Raw genomic sequence first — 22,822 nt, 5'->3', positions numbered from 1 at the left:
AAATGATTCATGCGCCCACACTTGAGGCACGTTTTTCCTTTCGTGCCGCACGTGGTGGTGGCCGGGTGATCTTCTCCGCAATACCCGCACTGGTTCCCTCTCGGCGGGGTGTTCCGTGGTCGCGCTGGCGGGAATCTCCTTTGTACTGCGTCAACCCTCTCTTCTTTGATCGGCGTCGTTTTCACGGTAGGCGGAGCAATCACTGGCGTGCGTAATGCTGCCTCCATCTCTTCCGCCCTTGCGTCAGATAACTCATGCGACCTGGCTAGAATTAGTATCTCGTCGAGCGATATGCCCGGTTGTCTAAGGATGAGCTTTCTCAGCAGCTTTGATTTGCACCCCACTATGATCTGGTCCCTTATTTCTTCCCATGGGTTGGTGAACGGGCATGTGCTTGCCAGCCGGCGGAGCCGGGCATAGTACATATCCACCGACTCAGAGTCAGTCTGCCAGGCTCGTTTAAACTTACATTTTTCAAAGTCATTATTGAGTTGGGGGTCAAAGTGTGCGTTTAAAGCTGCGACCGCAGCATCGTAGTCGTGCTCAGGCCCTGTGTTGGGGAGTGATTCAAATAGCTCGTAAATTTCGGGTCCCCCGTATAGGATGAGGAGTGACCTCTTCACCGTTCCATCCGTTTCCCTTGTGCCTTTAAAGTAGAGATTGAGCCTCCCGACCCATGCTTTCCATCTGAGCGCCGCCGTTGCCGGGTCCGCCGTCTCGCTAAACGGTGGAATGGGCGCTGCGCCGGAGTGGAGGTGGGCGGGCGCCGCTAGCATGGGGGCCCCTGCTTGGGCTTGGGCCTGTGGCTGTGGTGCAGGTACTGCTGGTGGTGGCTGGACTGCAGGAGGTGGGTTTTGACCCGCCCCGTCTTGGGCTGCTCCTTCTGTTGCTACCACAGACATTGTGTGACCTTATTATATGATGTCCTGAATTTTGCCGGTGGCGTGTTGTTATGGGCGGCGAGGGAATCGTCCACTTATGTAATTTTTTTTTTCTGGCTCTGCCAATGCTTGTTGCAGGCACTGGGCTCAGGTAGTGCAGTGTGCCCAGGAGGCGATTTGCGTGTGCTTGTGTTTGTTTTTTTTTCACTTTGTGAATGGGAGCAGGCAGGTCCGACTGGTGCGCGCTGTAGCTCCGCGCGGTACCGCTGAGCCTCTGGGATGACGAGGTGAGAGGCGAGGCTGGGGATCGACGCTGGTTCCAGCGAGCCGTGCGCTCGCCTGCTGCCAGGGAGGCGGGGCTGCAATAGGCCTCGCCGGGCCACGTGGTTTCGCCCCTTACAGAGCGTCCGCCTTACTGAGGCAGGGGAACCAGTCTCTGGCAGCGTGCCTCCGCGCAGGCCGGGGGGGACACGCAGGAGTGTCGCGCAGGCGGGGCAGAGGGAGGACTCACCCGCAGGAGCGCCGGAGAGCACGCCGACCCCCGCGAGTCCCGCCAGCTGAAGGCGCTCCTTCGCAGGAGACGCGTGGGCGGGTCTCGGGAGTCGGGGTCGGCACAGCAACGCGGGTAGGCACCGCAGCTGGAAGCAGGATACACGGTGCCACCAGGATACCGCCAGGCACGCGTGGTGAGAGTCCGGCCTCGTCGACAATGTGGCGTCGCAACAAGGCCCCAACACGTGGTGAGTGAGACTCGCAATAATGACAAACACACCAGCAGTATGGTTAGCCGGAAAGACCCGGAGCGGTCTTCCGCATGTTTATTTATATCCCCGGCGCGAGCCCGCCCCGGGGTGTGCGTGCGTGCGTGCAAGTGAGAGCTACAATGTATGAGAGAGCCTGGGTGGCTCTCTACAATATTCAAGCCCGGGCCTCCCAGATCCGTTCGCTGGTGCCGCACAGAGAAATAAATGGAGCACACTGAGCCCAGCAGAGGAAGTGCGTCATCTGGCCCTCTGCCTGATGATTGGCCTTGGAGATGGCATCGACCAAATTCTTAGTGTGGTGCCTAGAAGACCTAGAGAAGAAAATGAAGAGCAGCTTGAGGATACAGGAAGGGTTCTGGTTAGGACATCTGACAGGCTGTGATGGCACAGATGGGGCAACCATGGGCATCCCATCCGTGCTAAGGATCCTACGACCTTGGAGGTCCTCTCCCTTGAAACAGAGGTGAGAATAGAGGCTTGCACAGGAATACATACCAAAGGGACGGCGAGCAGTTTGGAGGGTACGCACAGATCATGCTGCCTGAGGGCACTCTGACCCTACTGGTAATAGGTAAAACACTAAAGCTACAGCATTGCTGCCAGAAGGTGCTGATTCCTGAGGGAAAAAAATGAAGGAGTATAGGGGCTTAAAGGGAAAATGGAAGAGTGAAGTGCTCACTGAAGGAGATGTCGAGTGACTCCCTTCTTTCTTCGCTGGGTGTAGTATAAGTTCCATGGATAATTTTCATTCTCTGATTTAAATATTCTGCTGCACCATAATTTGGTGCTTGGGCAGTGTAAGACATTGGGTTGCTGATTGAGGGGGTAAAAGCCTATGCAACAAAAAACCAAATCCTTGTTAGGGGGAAGTCACAAGCAAACGCTGAATTAACCTGTGTTCAAACCCCTGGTAGCTGCGCACAGAGCATTCCGGCTAAACCTAGAGGCAATGTGTAAAGTATTTGTGCAACATTTTAAAAAGTAGGACAGTGAAAACAGACCACAAAAGGATCACACACCCTTTTAGAAAAACAGGGTAACTTTTAATAAATAAAACAAGACCAAATTGATAAAAACCCAATCAGTAGAACAAGAGATATGCAGATTTAAAGATTTCACTGAAAATACCAGGCAAAAACACAAAGTGCTAACTGTGGATATCTGGTTGCGCCGGACGAAGGCAAAATCACAAGTTCAGGCCAACAGCGATGGCGCATGTGCCAGCTACAGGGACCCAGTTAGATCCGCTCAACAAAAGTACCTTAGGTCCTGATGGCGGAGCATTGAGGGGTCCCGCCCGAGGATGCATCATGGATCTAAGTCGCTGTGTCAGTTCTGATGTTCTTCAGAGCTGTGATGCAAACTCCAATGTTGACGATGCGTCGCACATTTGAGACAATTCATTGGTTTCAAGGAGATGTGAGACTGTGATGCGAGAACCTGCGTTGTAATTGAGGCTGCCGCCAATGAGGGATTTGCGATGCAAGGGGCCAGCGTCGGGAAAGCTTTGTACAGGTAATGGTTATGATGTGGGTTGTGAGGTCAATGCAGAGTCCTTGCACCAGAGAGAACCCCAGAGCAGAGGCGGTGCATCGGATCTCCACAGGGTCTGCCACGGAGCAGAGGAGTTGCATTGGTTCAGATGGGCTGGCAGATTACCTTCCGGTCCTCTTACTAGGGTCAAGGACTGGTGTGGCACCATTTGTCAGGGTAGGACTCACAGATACAGAGTCCAGGTGCTGGGTTCAAAGTTGTTGGAGCCTTCTGTCCTTGAGGCTCTAGTCAGAAGGCCAACCCGCTAGCCCTTGGAGTGCCTGTTGCGGCCCTCCGTTCAATAGATGAAGGTCCAGTCCTTCTCACCGAGGCAGGAAGGCAGCAGGTTAGCACAGCAGGGCCACAGCCCTTCAGAGCAACAGTCAGGCATAGTGGCAGTCCTTTAAGCAGCACAACAGTCCTTCCTGGCAGAGTATTCACAGGTCCAGAATGTACTGAAGAGGTTGTGCTTGCGGTCCAATATTTATAGCTGGTGCCCTTCCTCTTGAAAGTGGGGGAAGCTTCTAGAAATTCTCTTTGAAAGGCACGGTCTTCCTTCCTTCCCTGCACTGTCTCCAGACTAACTACAGGGGGTATGCAGTCCTTTGTGTAAGGTCAGGACACAGCCTATTCAAGTGTAAGTAGGACTGGTCCTAGCTCCGCCCCCCATTCTGCCAGTCATGGTCTATACCGGCACACCTTTTGTGTGGTTATTTAGGAGGAATACACAAAGCCCAACTGTCAGCTACACCCAGTCATGTGACCCAAGGACAGGCTACAGGCTCTAAATTGCTAATGCAGGAAATGCCAACTTTCTAAAAGTCCTACTTACTTCTATACTTGACTTATTACAGCAGTGGCGGCAGTGCGGGATCGAGGAACAAGTTTGGCTGGTTACGAAAGAAATGTGAAATTTATTGAAAAAGCGGAGAAGCATGGAAAGGCGTCATTATACGCTTCGCGCAAAACAGAGTAACAAGATTTAGGTTTACATCAATGGGAGTCCTATGAATCCGCCGCCTCGTCATCCCACAATTAATGATTTAAGGATTGACAACAGTTTATCCGCTGCAAAATACAGAGAGCTGCTTGTTCATTCAGAATTGGTTTTTGACAAAAACGGCAGATTTCCCCAATGCGTTATTATTAAGAAGCCCTGATGAGAGTCCACTGAAAAATCCGTGTGGCTTAAAACGCGCCGGCTATGCCAAATTGAGATGGCAAATATTGATATGGATGCACGCATAATTCAGGAAATAATGGACTGAATTGTAGTAGGAACACCAAAGAAAATACAGTGGTGTCTTCTTTTTTGGAAATATATGTGATACATTGGTTTTGTGTTATATTTATGTCCTTAAGGTTAATGATACATTGGTCTTGTGTTATATTTATGTTCATGATGTCAAACTAATGTCAGTGTAAAATGTGATGAATTTTCTAAACGTTGTGTACATTGTCATACATGTATATGTTACTTTATATGTGTTTTTCTATAAGGATGTGAGTTCCTCACATAAAATAAAATAGTTATTGAAAAAAACGGTTAATAAATAACCCAATCACTAAAGGAATATAGTGTGGTTGCTGTAATAAATCAAGTATAGAAGTAAGTAGGACACCAGGTTTCCCCCTTTCATTTCGTATATTGATAAATGGCCCTACCTGGTGTCAGAAAAGGATACACTGGAGCGACCCCCTCAGGAACAGAAGCTCTTACCCCAAATCCCTCAAGTCAAAACCCAGAACAACTGTTATATTGTTGCCCTCGGAGTTAACTCTGGGGGAAAGGGGAAGTGGAAGACAAACAAGAGAGACCGCTTCAACACTGGCGCCACCTCTGGATTAGGACGGGAGATTTACCTGAAAGGCAAAACAACAATTAGCCTCCCTATTCTCTATCTTTCCTGAACTTCTTATTATCTGAATTTTCTACCTTGGGAAAGCTTACCAGTGATAGAATGAAGCTAGCTACTCTCCAATAGTTGTGTCTGTGAGTTTGTGCACATCAGATTCATTGGAAGAACGAACTGGTGCCTAGGTATAAACCCTCAGTCTTTTATTTGCACCAGCAATGAACTCCTCAAGCGGATACAGTCTATAATCTGTTAACGGTCTTTTGTTCCTCCTTAGCAATCACGTTTTCTCACTGTCTTTGAATATGCGGTCTCCAAAATACCTTGCACTAAAATGTTCAATCCTTTTACTCAGAAAATAGTTTTTTCAAGAATACACTCTGAATGCTATGAACTATAAAGAGTCTTTTCACCACTCTGAAATTTCCATAAAGCTGAAAATTATAGTCTCTTTAGGCTCAAGGCTTCTGTGTCGCTCCCAAGCTTGTCATGCTCGAGAACCTTGAAGTCTTTCAGTCATAGCCTGAGACTCGATAGAAATTCTAAAACGCTTACTTGCAAAGGTGAGTTCTTCTCTTCACTGAAGACACTCCTGGAAATACCTGCTCCTTTTCTCCTTCTTGAGAATGAAACACTTGAACTGCTACGGAATACTTCTTCTTGTCAAAATTAAATTGAGGAGGAAAAACGTTCATTAATACACGCTTTGTACTCTGGAAGAAAACGTCAAGTTCATACTTCCCATTAGTGGAAGAACAAAGGCTGCACAATTGATTTTCGTCGAGTTTTTAACCAAAAAGACAGCGAGCATAGGCTTGAAGCTCCTGTCACAGAAAATTGACGGTTGAAGTGCGCAGCGCGTACGACGCGCATGCGCAATGCAGACGGGCTCCAAGTTCAGAGGCAAACAACTAGACCGCTGCCCACCACCTGAAATGGGAACAATCTACTGCCTTCCCAAGATGACAGAGCGCCGTATTTCCTTCAGCAAGGGCTCCTTCGCCATAAGTTTCTTTTAGGGCGAAGTGGGCGGATCCTGACACCGTGGTCCTGTCTTTTGGGCCTCACACTCACACACTTCTCCACTTGTATAGCGCACTACTCACCCGCAAGGGTCTAAAGGCGCTTGTAGGAATACCACTGTGGAACCCATCCTGGCTTTCCCTGTGAGACGTCCACTCCTGGGCACCCCCAAGGTAGAGGCCAGGCATCCTTAGCATTGTGGGGGCCGTTGTGGAGATTAAGCAAGCTATTGCCCAGAGTTGCAGAGTGGGACTCCATGATTGGGATAGGCACTGAGGCGAGAATTATCAGGCCCGTGGAATTTTGAGCCCAAGACCCGCCGAGGCGGGGAATTGAACCCCTATGATTGGATGAACTTTCTAAAAGTGGCATTTTCAAAATTGCAAAGGTTAGTCTGACTTCACCATGAGAGAGGATTTTTCATAAAATTCCAAAGACACCAAACATGAACTGATTACCTGCTCCAATTTGGAAATGATTACTTATTAAATGTAATATGGTAACACCAATGTTAGTCTATGGGAGAGGTAGGCATTGAAGTAGTTCAAAACAAATTCAAGTGTTTTCCACTACCAGGAGATGTAAAACATAAAGGTACATTTCCAACGTTTTAAATATACTACACCCTGCCTTATGGCCTGCAAAGAGCCTACCCTAGAGGTGATGTATACTTATTAAAAAGGAAGGTTTGTGTATTGCAAAATATTTATTTCACCAGGTTGAAATGGCAGTTTAAAACTGCACTCAAACAGTCTGCAAAGGCAGGCCAGAGCCATGTTTAAAAGGACTACTTAAGCGGGTGACGCAATCAGTGCCGCAGGCTCACTAATAGCATTTAATTTACAGGCCCGGGTTACATGTAGTACCGCTTTACTAGGGACTTATAAGTAAATTAAATATGCCACTTGGGGGATAAGTCAATGTTATCATGTTTTAAGGAGTGGGCACATGCATTTTAGCACTGGTTAGAAGTGGTAAAGTGTGCAAAGTCCCAAGGTCAGCAAAAATGAGATTAGCAAAAATAAGAGGTGGAAAGCAAAATGTTTGGGGGAAGACCACCATAAAGCTGACAGGTCTAGCAGGGAGCCCTCACAGCGAAGCAAAATCTTTCTTGGAGACATAGGCAGTGAAAGTTGGTGGAGTTCTTGCAGTAGGACTGGGTTGAAAAATACTTCTTCACGAGGAAGCAATCACAGGTGAGGCAGAACACCTCTACAATGGGTCAAATGCCATGGTCTAATACACCAGCTGATCCCAGTGCCCTAAATAAAGTTGTTTAAAGACCTCAAGAATGGTACTGGAGCAGAAGGTAAACCTGGTTGCTGTTGAGGTTAACCTCATCCACACTGATCCGTGGAAGATGTCTGAAAAAGTGGGAGTGATAGAGAAGATGGTTGCTGATCACTTCCCTGATGTTCGTAGGATGAAAGGCCGCAGCAATTGAGAGGGGAATCCTGGTTTTAGAAAAGTGACACTTGTTGGACAAAGACTGTGCTTTACTTCACAGCCTGCAATTAAAACCGCACATGAAAATAAGATAACTGTCAGCGAAGACTGAGTGCGTGGATGGTTGCTCCTTCAGAAATAATATCTTGATTATGGCAGTTTCAGAGAGAGTGGAGGGACTGAGTCTGTGGATCTGTACGTTGTATGCCTGATCATGAAACTGCTTTAACCTAGGGTTCTTTGCATGTTTTTTTTCAGTTGAGAGGGTGCATAGGGCCAAAGTGCCTCCACCTAGGCCTAGCACTCATCTCACACTGACACCTGCTCAATTATTCAATTTCAGAAATAGAAATGTTATTCTTTATGCAGCGTAGGTGCAGAACCCTTAAAGTCTATTCCCTCCACATCCTTTTCTTCCATGATTTCAATCAGGCAGTGCAGAATCAGCAGAGACCCTTTGATGTATTAAGTGATAGCTCAGGAATATAACTATGAAATATATAATGCTGTTCCCGGCATGGTTGAGGGTTATGCCGGATGGGAGACACTGGCACTTTGTCTCCTCAACTGATGTCTGGGATTAGGCTGTAGGCCTGGCCGTAGACTTTATACGGTAACAAGCACTAGAAAGCCTGCACTAGAAGATGGCAAAACATACAGTAGAAAGCCTGGGGGTTGTAATGGAACAACACAGATGACTGCAAAAAACACAGTTGATGGACAGAATGCAGAACAATGTCTTACATTCACCCCAGTACAAAGATCTGGGCTTAAATCCATCGTTTTTTTGCACTCCACACCACCCTAGGTCAGACAATGGCTATATCCAAATCAGCCTTGACTCTGTGCCTCATGGGAACAGTCCAGCCCGAACTACCAAGCCATGTCTTTCCTAGACCGGAATCAAGCATCCAAGGACCGGTTTCTGGCTATCAGCCTAGATAGCTTGACTTCAGTGATGTGGAGAGCCTGGGACTCACGTCTGAGCATACCCAGCCCACTCGGGTGAAAATTGCAAAAAACACAGCTGATGGACAGAATGCAGAACAATGTCTTACATTCACCCCAGTAAAAAGATCTGGGCTTAAATCCATCGTTTTTTTGCACTCCACACCACCCTAAGTCAGACAATGGCTATATGATCAATCAATCAATCAAAGCATTTGTATAGCGCGCTACTCACCCGGAGGGTCTCAAGTCGCTTGGGGAGGGGGGTCCTCTACTGCTCGAACAGCCAGGTCTTGAGCTGCTTCCTGAAGGTGAGGTGGTCCTGTGTCAGGCGGAGGTGGGTCGGGAGGGAGTTCCAGGTCTTGGCGGCGAGGTAGGAGAAGGACCTTCCCCCTGTGGTAGCTCTTCGGATGCGGGGGACGGCGGCGAGGGCGTGGCCGGTCGATCGGAGTTGGCGTTTGGGAGCGTAGAAGTTGAGGCGGCTGTTGAGGTATCCTGGTCCTTGGTTGTGCAGGGCTTTGTGTGCGTGGGTGAGGAGACGGAAGGTGATTCTATTGTTGACTGGGAGCCAGTGCAGGTCTCGCAGGTGTCCGGAGATGTGGTTGCGGCGGGGGATGTCCAGGATGAGTCTTGCTGAGGCGTTCTGGATCCGCTGGAGTCTCTTCTGGAGTTTGGCGGTGATTCCGGCGTAGAGGGAGTTGCCGTAGTCCAGTCGGCTGGTGACGAGGGCCTGGGTGACCGTCTTCCTTGTCTCGGTGGGGATCCACTGGAAGATTTTGCGTATCATGCGTAGGATGTTGAAGCACAACGAGGAGACGGCGTTGACTTGTCTGGTCATGGAGAGGGAGGAGTCCAGGATGAAGCCCAGGTTGCGTGCGTGGTCTGTTGGTTTGGGTGCGCTGCCTAGGGCGGGGGGCCACCAGGAGTCGTCCCAGGCAGAGGGTGAGGATCCCAGGATGAGGACTTCCGTCTTGTCGGAGTTCAGTTTCAGGCGGCTGTTCTTCATCCATTCGGCTACTTACTTCATCCCTTCGTGTAGGTTGGCTCTGGCGGTGGCGGTGGCGGGGTCGTTGGTGAGGGAGAGGATCAGCTGGGTGTCGTCGGCGTAGGAGATGATGTTGAGGTTGTGCTGTCGTGCGATGGCTGCGAGGGGACTCATGTAGACGTTGAAGAGGGTTGGGCTGAGTGAGGAGCCTTGAGGAACGCCGCAGATGACTTCGGTGGCTTCTGATCTGAACGGGGGAGGCGGACTCTCTGTGTCCTTCCGGCGAGGAAGGAGATGGTCCACTCCAGTGCCTTCTCCTGGATTCCGACGTTCCTGAGGCGCTGTACTAGGGTACGGTGGCAGACTGTGTCGATGGCCGCGGAGAGGTCTAGGAGGATGAGGGCCGCTGTTCCTCCGTTGTCGAGCAGAGCTCGGATGTCATCGGTGGCTGCGATCAGGGCGGTCTCGGTGCTGTGGTTGGCCCTGAAGCCAGACTGCGAGAGGTCGAGGGATCCGTTCGTCTTGAGGAAGGCGGCCAGCTGCTTGTTGACGCTCTTCTCGATGACTTTTGCGGGGAACGGGAGCAGCGAGATGGGTCGGTAGTTCTTGAGGTCGGAGGGGTCGGCTGATGGCTTCTTTAGTAGGGCGCTGAGTTCGGCGTGCTTCCAGTTCTCCGGGAAGGTGGCGGTGTCCAGTCCAGCCCGAACTACCAAGCCATGTCTTTCCTAGACCGGAATCAAGCATCCAAGGACCGGTTTCTGAGTATCAGCCTTCTTCAGCCTGGATAGCTTGACTCCAGTGATGTGGAGAGCCTGGGACTCACGTCTGAGCATACCCAGCCCACTCGGAGTGAAAATTGCAAAAAACACAGTTGATGGACAGAATGCAGAACAATGTCTTACATTCACCCCAGTACACAGATCTGGGCTTAAATCCATCGTTTTTTTGCACTCTACACCACCCTAGGTCAGACAATGGCTATATGCAAATCAGCCTTGACCCTGTGCCTCATGGGAACAGTCCAGCCCGAACTACCAAGCCATGTCTTTCCTAGACCGGAATCAAGCATCCAAGGACCGGTTTCTGGCTATCAGCCTTCTTCAGCCTGGATAGCTTGACTCCAGTGATGTGGAGAGCCTGGGACTCACGTCTGAGCATACCCAGCCCACTCGGGGTGAAAATTGCAAAAAACACAGTTGATGTTCAGAATGCAGAACAATGTCTTATATTCACCCCAGTACAAAGATCTGGGCTTAAATACATCGTTTTTTTGCACTCCACACCACCCTAGGTCAGACAATGGCTATATGCAAATCAGCCTTGACCCTGTGCCTCATGGGAACAGTACAGCCCGAACTACCTAGGATGTCTTTCCTAGACCGGAATCAAGCATCCAAGGACCGGTTTCTGGCTATCAGCCTTCTTCAGCCTGGATAGCTTGACTCCAGTGATGTGGAGAGCCTGGGACTCACGTCTGAGCATACCCAGCCCACTCGGGGTGAAAATTCCAAAAAACACAGTTGATGGACAGAATGCAGAACAATGTCTTACATTCACCCCAGTACAAAGATCTGGGCTTAAATCCATCGTTTTTTTGCACTCCACACCACCCTAGATCAGACAATGGCTATATGCAAATCAGCCTTGACCCTGTGCCTCATGGGAACAGTCCAGCCCGAACTACCAAGCCATGTCTTTCCTAGACCGGAATCAAGCATCCAAGGACCGGTTTCTGGCTATCAGCCTTCTTCAGCCTGGATAGCTTGACTCCAGTGATGTGGAGAGCCTGGGACTCATGTCTGAGCATACCCAGCCCACTCGGGGTGAAAATTGCAAAAAACACAGTTGATGGACAGAATGCAGAACACAGATGACTGCCTATGCTGTGATGTCCCCTAATATTTTAGAGCAGGCCACTGATGGCGATGACCAGACTAAGGAGGTAGATGCCCTTGATGATGTGGTTTAAGACTGAGGCTGTGGCTCATATTTTTGCCCTTCACTCACCCTCACTGATGGACTGTACATTTAATGTTGCATTATTTTCTTACTTTTCATCCTCAGGCGGTCCTTTTAAGGAGTGTTAGGCTGCATCTTGATAAATATGCAACACCACATTGAGATATGGATTAATCTATTGCTTGAGACCATGGTGTAGATTCAGGAGTCTGATATATCGACCACCTGGCAGGTTACACGACTTTACTTCCACCCTTATGGAAGCTATAACCCACCTTGCATTAAGGAAATCTCGTTTACTAGTGCTAGGGGATCTTAATGCCCACTTTGAAGACCCCGCAGACACTGACGCTAGTGATATTCTTGCTGAGCTACTCTCGATACAGCTGGAATTAAAAAACAATGAACCGTCACATCAATTAGGGCACTTACTTGACCCCGTTTTTGGCAACTGGCAGGGAGTTCAAACTTCTGCTCCTCAACCTATACCTTGGTCGGATCATTATATCATCCCCATCACTATTCAAGTAGACAGAACTGAACATTACCGTCATCAGTCCATAAGATATAAACGCAGAAAATGGAAGAGTTTTTCATTAGAATCGTTTACTAAAATTGTCCAGGATGTAGGACTTCCTAGAGGGAATGATTGCGAGACAGCCAATAAACATATCCATAATGTTGTTACTAAGGCCCTTGACATCACTGCCCCAATTCGCACCACGACCAAAGACAGGAGAACTAAAAAAGCTGCTCCCTGGTTCAGTCAAGAACTTCAAACCATGAAGACAGCTTGTAAAAAGCTTGAAAGAGCATGGCGCCAAAAATTCTGCCCTGATATTAAAGCCCAGTACAAGAAAGCGCAAAGAGAATACAATAAAACCATACGTCTGTCTAAGGCAGCTCATTACCATACTCGCATTATGGAAGCAGATAACTCCTCTAAGGAACTTTTCCAAATTTATAAAGAAATCTCCATAGTGGATGCAAACTCCTCCTCCCAAAACGATTCTGCTGAAACCTGTAACAAAATTGCCCAATACTTTTTAGGAAAGATTACTAACATCTATGCTAGTTTTTCCAATAATATAAAGTCGGCAACCGATTTTGTTGAAAATGTCAATCTCGTAAGCACTCCGGAGTGCCTAGGCTCCTTCGAAGTTCCTCCCTATGAAGCACTGGCCAAAATGTGCAAAATAATCAAATCAGGATCTCCCCGTGACCCTGCGCCTCCTAAAATTCTAGCGGAAGCCTTTCCGGCACTAGAACCTCATTTTAGACATCTGCTTCAAGTCTCCTTATCCACGGCTAGCCTGCCTATGGAATGGAAACAGGCTGTTGTACTACCGATAAAAAAAAAGCCGAATATAAGTCAAGACATCCTGGATAACCTACGTCCAATATCTCTATTGCCTTACCTTGCAAAGCTAGCTGAGAAAATTGTTAATGCCCAACTCATGGACCATTTAGAAGCCCATAATATTTTTCATAAATCCCAATCGGGGTTTAGATCTAATTTCTCAACAGAGACAGCACTCCTGAGGGCTATTGAAACCCTACGGGAAGGAGCGGACGAGGGTAAGACAATGGCTCTCATCATGCTGGACCTCAGTGCCGCGTTTCACACTGTAGCGCATTCCATCTTGCTACAGTGTCTAAACAAAGCGGGAGTCACCAATAAGGCACTGGGATGGCTGAAAGCCTTTTTGACCAACAGGAGCTTTCAGGTCCAGAGAGGGTCGTTTCTCTCAGACAGCGTGCTGCTGGAATAGGGGGTGCCTCAGGGCTCTGCCCTGAGTCCCACCCTGTTCAATTTATACATGGCTCCCTTGGCAGATGTTGTACAATCGTTCGGCGTAGAGCTTGTCTCTTACGCCGACGACACGCAACTTCTAATATCTCTGTCACAAGCCCCCTCAATGGAAGCAGACAACTTCAATGCTTGCATGAGTAAGCTGGCCACCTGGATGACAGAGCATTGCCTAAAATTAAATGGCACTAAAACAGAGATTCTTATAATCGGGGGCAATGAGACAAAATGGACAAAAGAATGGTGGCCCAACTGCCTGGGTCCCTTGCCTACTCCCAATCGGGAAGCAAAAAATCTAGGTGTCTGGGTAGACAACAAGCTATCCTTTGACAGCCACGTCAGGAAAACAGTAGGCAAATGTTTTGGAGCAATGAAAACGCTCAATCGGACCCTTGACCTGCTGCCTCTGGATTCTAGACGGACCATGACACAGGCTCTAATTACATCCCGGATCGATTACGGGAATGTGTTGCTTCTGGGCACTTCTGCCAAAAACATCAAGAGACTACAGGTGTTACAAAATTCTGCAGCACGTCTGGTGTTGAGGCTGCCTCGCAGAGCTCCTTCGAGCCCTTCTTTGGCAGCCCTCCATTGGCTACCTATCAGCAAGAGGATTGTTTTTAAAGCTCTACTCTGGTGCCACAGGATAATCCACCAAAAAGCGCCGGCGTATATGTCAGATTTGGCATCCCTGTACGAACCGAACAGATCCTTAAGATCGAAAGGAATGGGCCTGCTCAGAACATCTTGCCCCAGAAAAGCTAGAATGGGAGGCAGGTCCTTCCGCACCCTGGCAGCCAAGCACTGGAATCTCCTTCCTTCGAACATTAGGCTAGAGACTAAAGAGGCTTCTTTTAGAAAGATGTTAAAAACCTTTCTTTTCACTTCATAATGGCTTCCCCCTCTCTACTCTTGCTTGCTCTTCTCCACAGCGCGGGGACACGCCGGGAGGCGTCACCATGCGCTTTATAAACCCCTTTAAACTAAACTTTAAACTAAACTAGGTTTTCAGGGGTGAGAGGCCTTTTCCTCTGCTCACCCCATTTAGCAACATCTGTAGTAGAGGTGTTCTCCATAGTGCTATGGACTAGTTTGGTGACGGGCACACCTTGAATTGGGAAAGAGGGCAGTTTTAAACCCACAACTTGGCAGAGAAGGGTGTAGGTGTGAGATTTATTGGAAAGTTCTTAAGTTGGTTATTTGGCTGCCACCTGTTCAGGTGAGGCTGCAAGTCGCTGGGGCTGGAGTGTGAATCTTACTTCGGATGGTTTAGGGACGAGGGCAGATTTAGACTTGCATCGGATGATTTGAGGTGAGAACAGGTTAGAGACTCTTGTGATAGATTCATGGAATGTGGAGCTGACAAGATAACGTGTGTGCTCCTCTTTGGCATTATATTGAGGCATAAAATGGACGTGGCCCTCCTACAGAAGACCCGCCTGAAGGGTTGCAATTTTATATTATTGAGGAAGGAACACAATAAGTTTGTGTTACAAATGGGGTATACTGCTGGATCAAGGGGAGTGGCTATCCTGGTGAACAGATCAGGTCTTCCATCCTGGTATGGACAATGGCTGACAATCAAGGCTGCTATGTATTGGTAACATGAGTTTGGAGTGGGCAACGTATTACATTGATGTTTGCGCATTTGCTCCTGATGCACATACCTACCCTTGAGCATATTGACACCATGTTGCTGCAACTCCTGGAGAGAGTGGAGCCACAATTATTGGAGTGGGGGGAGACTTGAAGTTAATAACTGATAATAGCAAAGCCAGAACTGGGAAGAGAGGGGAAGCACTCAAAGGGGACATGAGTGAGTACATTTGTATTGACATTTGGGCTTTGTGATTTTTTTGGAGTGAGGCACATCTCACTGGCAGAAGATAAACTTACTACTCTGGGACTCATATATCATTTTCTTAAATTGTTTATCTGCTTCTTTCACAGCCCAGAACACATAGATTCAATGAACTTGGATTTTTGGCATGAGGTGCCGTTGACTACTCCTTCGTCTGTGAGAAATTTTATTTGAGGCACCGAAGTACAGCTTTAGGGCACAAATTAGATTCATGGGACTTGAAGGATAAAACAGTGACCTATAGGCTCTAAGGAGCTATGGACAACTTGCTTCAGAAAAACATGGGGTCAGTCGACTCAGAGGCAGTGTTGTGGGAAGAACACAAGGGAGTCATTAGAGGCTGCATGATCTCCATGGTCACTACTAAGAGGAAGGAAAAGTAGAGTTAGGCTACAGTGACTAAGAGGGAAATCCTGTTTTTAGAAAAGGCACATTCTTAAATAAAATCCCTGCAATACTTCACAGTCTGCAAGTGAAAACCATAGAATGCCAGGCATTGGATGAGGATGCTGCACTAACCCAATATTTCACCATCCAAAAGGGACTAAATGAAAAAGGAAATAGGAAACAAGGCAGAAAAACTGAGTTCATGGCTTTGCCAATAGGACAAGTCTTAACAAGTGAGTTCCATACAAGATGGAAAGAGGGCTCTGATCAAGGGGAATGTGCCAAATGCATAGACGTTCACCAGGTACTTTTATACTCTGTATGAAGCCTTAAGTGATAATGAGAAGACAGATTTACAGAACTTTAGAGTAGCTTTGTTCCACCAATGTTGCTCAGTTTGGAGTGGGAATAGTAAATCTGATCGATCCAACGTACAATATGTTCTTCGCTTCTACCCAGATTGGAGTCGGAATAATAAATCTGACTCCCCAAAGTCCAAACCTTTCTTTATAACCTCTCCAAATTCCAACACATTTTCTGCTGTTGATTATGTTGTAGTGAGAATAGTAAATTTGACTGCTCCAAAGTCCTATTCTTTCCTTACAATTGCCTACTGTTGCTTTGTTTGGTGTGGGAACACTAAATTTGACTTCTTTAAAGTCCAACATGTTCCCTACTTTTGTTTACATTGGAGTTGGAACAGCAAATCTGGCCCTTCCAGAGTCAAAAACTTTCACTGCTGATGCTTACGTTTGAGTGGAAAATGAGACTAGCTAAGCTGACCCCTCTAATATCCAACACTTTCCCTTTTGCTTATGCTAGAGTGGGAAGAGTAAATCTGACCCCTTCAAAGTCCAACACATTCTCTAGTGTTGCTTGGGTTGGACTTGGTATAGTTAATCCGATCCCTCCAAAATTAAAGACTTTCCCTACTTTTGTCTACATTGGAGTGAGAATAGTACATCAGACCCCCATCCATAGTGAAATACATTCCCCATTTGCTTAGGTTAGAGTGCACATAGTACATTTTATTTTCCTTTATATATGTGCTTTTACACATTTTGTTTGCATATTGTTATAATAGTGTATTTTTAAAAAAATGTTAAATTGGAGTTAGCATTGTAATTATGTATTTATTTTTAAATTGTATTTAACTTGTATTTTTATTAAAATGTATTTTGGTAGTATTTCACATATACTTGTATTAATTATTTTTTATATATTTTATTATTCAAATGTTTTACATTTTTTGTATTTCTTTTAGTATTTTTAGATATGTTTTTGATATTAAGTTTTAAAATATCTATATAATGTTTGTATTTGTGTTATATGTTTCCTTTGAGTATTTCATATTGATATTTGAGAGAAGTGACTTTTTGTAGTCTATTTTGTATGTTTAACTTTATGATTTATTAGTTATGCCAACATTTTAATGTATTTTGCATTATACTTAGCGTGAAAGGGGTGGGCAATGGGTGTTGCGGAGGGTGTTTCACCGCAACACCGATTGATTTTGACGCTGACCAAAATTTACAAGGGTGGCGTAAATAGGAGGCAGTACCAAAATAAAGACCAGGGAAATGCTTTATTTCTCCTAGTTTTTGTTGCTTTTATGTGTGCTGCTCAATGCAGCACACATATAAACAGCCAAGCACCATGCATGATTGTTTATGTACAGTAAGGTGTTTCCTGCACATAATTAATCATTTTAAAAATGATGAGTTGCAACTTTTACTTGTGCTGCACATAGCAGCACACATATAAGTTAGAAATTACAAGTTACAAATTGGCATTTAAGATTGTTTATATGCAAGAAGAGACACTGATTTCAACAATACAGTGATCCTAGCCCACTCCTCATCCGACAGTGGGGTACACAGGTCCACCTCTCAAGCCTGCCTTACCAAAAGTTGCCCATGTATGCCGTCAGCTAGAAGCGCTTTATAAATTTGGGAGACCAGGTGGTGCTCGAGCCTGTTGTCAGCAGCGCTCACAAAACTGCCTAGTCTGGTGGCGTGGCTGGGAAGAAAACACAAATTTGTGTATCTATCTCAACCACGCCTGCATACTGCAAAAACTGCCCTGTAGACGGCCAAATTGCTGTTGTGCATCCTCAAAGGGAATGAAAGTTTAATTGGAATACAAATCCCCCCAACCTGCAGCCTTTGTCATGCCATGCCTTAAACGACATGGCCCTCTCCACCTGACGAAATGGGGAAAGCACCCAGAGCGGGGCCTCCCTGTGTAATGGAGCCCTCTTAATCAGTACCATAACCACCCTCTGCCAAAATGCGGCGGTCTAATGCCCAATGTAGGGAGCTCCACTTGGTACACCCATGCCCACCATCAGCATCTCCGGGAGCCAACCGTCCTCCACCATACCTGCCATAAGCTCCTTCTACCAATTATCCAGCTCAACCAGCCACTGGGCTGCGTGCTACAGATGAGACTAAATAATAAAATTCCAGATTTGGGGCTCCAAGCCCCGCATCCAGATGTCTCCTCATTAACACATTAACATTGTTTTAGCCACCCTACTCCTCTTCCCTGGCCATAGGAATGAAGTGAGAAGGGTGTTCACTTCATTCAGCCCGCAGAGGGTCCAGTGGGTTCTGAATGGTGTAAAAACACTCTGGCAGTAGCACCATCTTAGCCACAGCAATTCTAACCATGAGTGACGACGGCGGAGTGTTCCAGAACCGCACCAATCCCTGCAGGGAAGCAAATATGCTCTCAACATAATGCTGTAATTTTTCTTCATTCATGTGTGCCACTATCACTCCAAGATATCAGAACCAGCCCAGTTGCCAATGCAACCCCAAGTCCGGGAGCTGCTCCGAAGGGACTCCCACCAGGGCCGCCAACGGGAACAGCAGTGACTTTGCAAAATTAAGTCTCAGACCAGATACCTCACCAAAGTTCTCCAAAAGCCGCAACAATATAGGTAAGGAATATCCCGGGCTGGCAGATAAATCAGTGCATCGTGAGCATAAAGGAAGATCACATGCAGACTCCGCCCTAGCTCAAGTCCCCAATTATGCATGACCCACTTGACCAGAATGGGCAATGGCTCCATCGCCAAGGCAAATAGTGGGGGTGACCACGGGGTCCCTGTCTAGATCTCCACTCAATGCCCCACTGACCCCTTGCACCTGGATCAGTATAAAGCAGTTGTATCCAGGCTCAGAAGCATGGCCCGAAACCCATAGCCTTCATGACTCCCAAGAGGTGCACCCAATCCACTGTATCGAATGCCTTTTGCATATCAATGGAATCCAACGCCATTTCTTCAACGGCGCCTTCCACCTCATGCAGAACGTGCGTCAACTTCCTCAAATTCAAGTTCATGCTGAGGCCCGGCAGGAAGCCACACTGATCAGGGTGAACCAAACCACACATCACAGGATGTAATTGGTTGCCCAATAGTTTATATACGATCTTAACATCAAAATTGATCATCATCATGGGACATTATGCTGTTGGATCCAAGCCAGCTCCACCTGGCTTGGGTATCATACAGAAGAGTCCTTTCCTCATGCTGGGTGGAAGCTGCTATAGCTCCCTAGCCCCCAAGAACACCTTGCACAATTTCTGCCTCAGCGCCGCTGGAAACTTTTGATGGAATTCAATGCGGAAGCCATCCCCCAACCCGGTTTCCTTTACGTATGGCAGCATCTGTAGAGCTGCCCTGAGCTCTTCCAGTGTAATGCCTGCCTCTAGCGCCTCTGCTATTATTTATCCCACCCTGGTGACCTCTATGGGTCCAAAACAAAAGAGGAAGTATAGAGGCAGTGATAGAATCACCCTCCTAAAAAATCTTGTATAAACAAAGAGATTCTATCAACGTGTAGTGGTTTTTGTTTTTATTTTTATTTTTATTTATTTCAGTGGGGAAAACTCTCTCTTATACAGTGGAAAGATGAGAGCATTTATGTGCTTTTTAAAATACCCCTCACACACTAAAAAAATCCAATAGTGTCATGCTTCATGATGGGGTCTTCCCGTCCCTCTACGGGGCGGGGCGTGCTGCGACCAGCGGACTACGCGGGAGCACTAGATATTAGTGACAAAGGCTATGTGTTGGTGCAAAAGTGTCAGTGAAGTGTAGGGACCTAACTAGTGAAAGTGAAAAAAATAAATAATAAAAAGATTTAAAAATTCCCTGGCTAGTAGAAAAAAAATATTTATTCACTTCTCTGGCTGGGAATATTAAGAAGGGGGTTTTGTAATGTAAATGTAATGTAAAAATTACTTATAAAGCGCAGCATACACCGGACAGTTTCTTGGCGCTGTTCACTATATTCGGTGGGAGGCAGAGGGGGGGTGAGAAAAGCCTATGAATAGGCACTGCGGAAGAGGTGGGTATTAAGGAGAGACCTAAATTGAAGATGGGAGCGAGAGAGTCTAAGTTCCAATGGGAGAGAGCTCCAAAATGAGGGGGCCAGAAAAGAAAATCTGAGACCTCCATGTTTTTTGCGCCTATATCTGGGTGCCTGGAGGAGTGCTTGGTCAGAGGATCGGAGGTGCCTGGAGGGGACATAGCGATGTAGGAGGGAAGAGATGAAGGAAGGGCCGATGCTGGCCAAAGATTTATGAGTAAGACAGCCAAGTTTGAACTTGCAGCGCTCTGATACAGGAAGCCAATGAAGGGTTTTGAGCAGAGGGTGGACGTGATGATGTTTGGGTTGATGATAAATTAGGCGAGCTGCCTGGTTTTGTATCAACTGCAATCGTTTGATCTGATATTGAGGGATTCCTACATACAAAGCGTTAGCGTAGTCGATCCGAGAGATGGCTTTGTGGAAAGCAATTAGCTAGCTACCTGGTCAACATGTTTCATAGGCAGTCCCCTACTGCCTACTCATCAGGACCTTCTAATGGTCCCTACTGGAAAATGCTCGGTTGTAAATTTGTAAGCCTATTGTCCTACAAACTGGCGACAAAAATAGGCTGCTAGTTTGGACTGTGGGGCATGAGCTGGCCCCGTTGAGAACTTAATAGTTTTCTCATAATTTAGTCAAAAATATTGACCAATTGCGGTCTCTGTAAAAGAAAGTGGAAAAAGAAACAAAGCACAATAAATCACTGCGTGTTTAGGATACTTATGTACATCATTTAGGATCCAGAAAAAACTATTTGTTGGCAAAATTACACATAGGAAGCACGCACTATAGGCTTCATATGTGAGGGGATGGAATGATGTCACTCCCCTGATTCTTCAGGTCGTTAGCTTCATTGATATGAAGGCTATGTCAACTCCAAATACACACACACGTCACTCAATGCAAACAGGTGGCATCTTTAAAAAGGGAAGGGTCCGAGGAGACCGAATACACTCTCAGTTAAAAAATATATATGTACATCTGTGTTTCTGCGTAAATCTATCCCTGGCCAAAGTAAAGATGTTAATACATACTCATTAGACACAAGTTTCATGCCCCATGAGTCGGCAGACGAAGGGTTTTTCTTTCGGTGGTCTGTAAAAGAAAACCGCACCCTTTCGTAAATCCCCGATCTCTACGTAATTGATCTGTCGCCACCAAGACCAAAATTATTAGAGACTCGTGGTCAGAGTCTATTACTTACATATGCCGCCCGAGTTCAGTGCCTCATTGGGTTCCAGATAGGCCTGTACCCAATCTGACTCACAGTACATCCTATCCAGGCATCGCTGAAACACTGCCACTACCACCTCCCTCACTGTCACCAGCATGTCCGCCTCATCCTTCAGATGGAGTACTGGAGGAACATTTATTTCCCTATCCAGCAGCCAGGCCAAGAGCCTGCCCGATTTGTCCCCTCTCTGTGCATGCGCTGCCTATATTGGGTACGTGCGTATGCGTCCAACCTATGCTATTTCCCGATGATGCTCCATTGTTTCGGCAACTCCTCCATCAGGGCCTGGGGCTCAGATCCCCACCAATCTCCTCCCCTTGACTTCGCCCTCTACTCCGCAGTGCCGTGCAAGAGCTACCAGGGAGGCGGACATGTAACATTACTCAGCCATAAGTTTCATGTCAGGGATTAAGTTGGCGTGGGCAGGCTGAGTGTCTGATACCAGGAACTCGGGTGGGGTGTATTTTGGACTGTCTCTGTCAGCTGCAAAGGCACAACTCATCCACTTGCATTGTACGATCTTCCTGGATTGTAACTCTCTGCACATCCCCTGGATATGTCCCTCCTAAAGTGACCCCTCCATGCTCCCTGCTCCAGTTGGGTCCTAGGGCAACCCCCTGGTCCTAGGGCAACCCCTGGTCCCCAAGTTTCCGGCAGGGACTTTTTCCCACTTCTTCAACCAGTCCCAAACGTCTTTGGCATACTCAAAACAGTGTGCTTTCCCGTTAGTCAGGCCCTTAAGTTTGGAGGGATAAAACAACATGTATTTAAGATTAATGTTACTCAGCTTCTGCCTTACCTCCAAGAATGATTTTCACTGCTCCTGCACTTTGGAGGATGCAGTCCCTATCCCTGTAGTTCAAGATTTTTTCTATAAAAGCCCAAGGAGGTGCTTCCAGAGGTGGCAGAGGCACAAGTGTGCAATGCATTTGTCCTATCACAAAAATGTCTGAGAGACCCCGGGTCTTCAACTGCTGCTGGACCCAAGTGCTCCAGGGAACCTTCTATCAATGTCCCCTCCACTTGGTCCAGGAAACCCAGGATATGAATGTTGCAGCAGCAGCAGCGGCCCTCTGCATCCTCCACCTTATCCTCCAGGTCACCCATAAAGGTAGTCATTCTGGCCATTTGCAGCTCAAGAGCCGCTACCTCCCCCTGGAACTTTTCAGTATTGCCTCCTGCCATGGTCACTTTTTCTGCTACTTTGCTTAGAACATCAACGGATACTGTCTCAGTCTTAAGCTCCAGAGCAGTACATGACTCATGTATGGCTGCTAGTAGATCTGCTCGGGAGGGTTCCCTTTTGAGCTCCTGGGAAGCAGCAGCAGACCCTACCCCTTCTTGTTGAACCACACACTAGGTAGGCTGTTTTGGGGTTGTGTATTAGGTGATAGTGTTAGTGGCCACTGCCCTCGGCGACCTATCTTTTCCCATCGTGTTGCACCCTAAAAAAAGAGTCTCCCCGATACCTGTACAGAGGTGGTGTGCCACAGCAACCATATGATCTGCTTGACATAGCTCAGGCCCCTACCCCTCAGGGGGGTGACAAAATATCCAGTCCTCCCCACCAGCATTCACAGGGAATTACTAATTTGTGCCAGCCCCAGAGACACACCAAAGGAGCTCCTACCTCCATTTTTTGATCTCCAAGCAACCACGTTCACACTAGGGATGTGGTCAGCAGGATGTAGGGCAGCTCCGAGCCCAATCTCACAGAGATCAACACATTTCTCTCCCGGTCGACCCTCTCTAG

General features: G+C 47.2%; 1 pseudogene; it reads left to right on the top strand.

The window, feature by feature from the left end:
• The first annotated feature begins 11,652 nt into the window (after positions 1-11,652).
• LOC147724254 (uncharacterized) overlaps positions 11,653-22,822 on the top strand; it is a 62,003-nt pseudogene continuing 50,833 nt past the window's right edge.

This window comes from Lissotriton vulgaris, chromosome 4_1 (assembly GCF_964263255.1).
Source record: "Lissotriton vulgaris chromosome 4_1, aLisVul1.2, whole genome shotgun sequence".
Taxonomy (NCBI): domain Eukaryota; kingdom Metazoa; phylum Chordata; class Amphibia; order Caudata; family Salamandridae; genus Lissotriton; species Lissotriton vulgaris.
The sequence above is the reverse complement of the archived record's forward strand: the minus strand, read 5'-3'. Positions and strand labels throughout refer to the sequence as shown.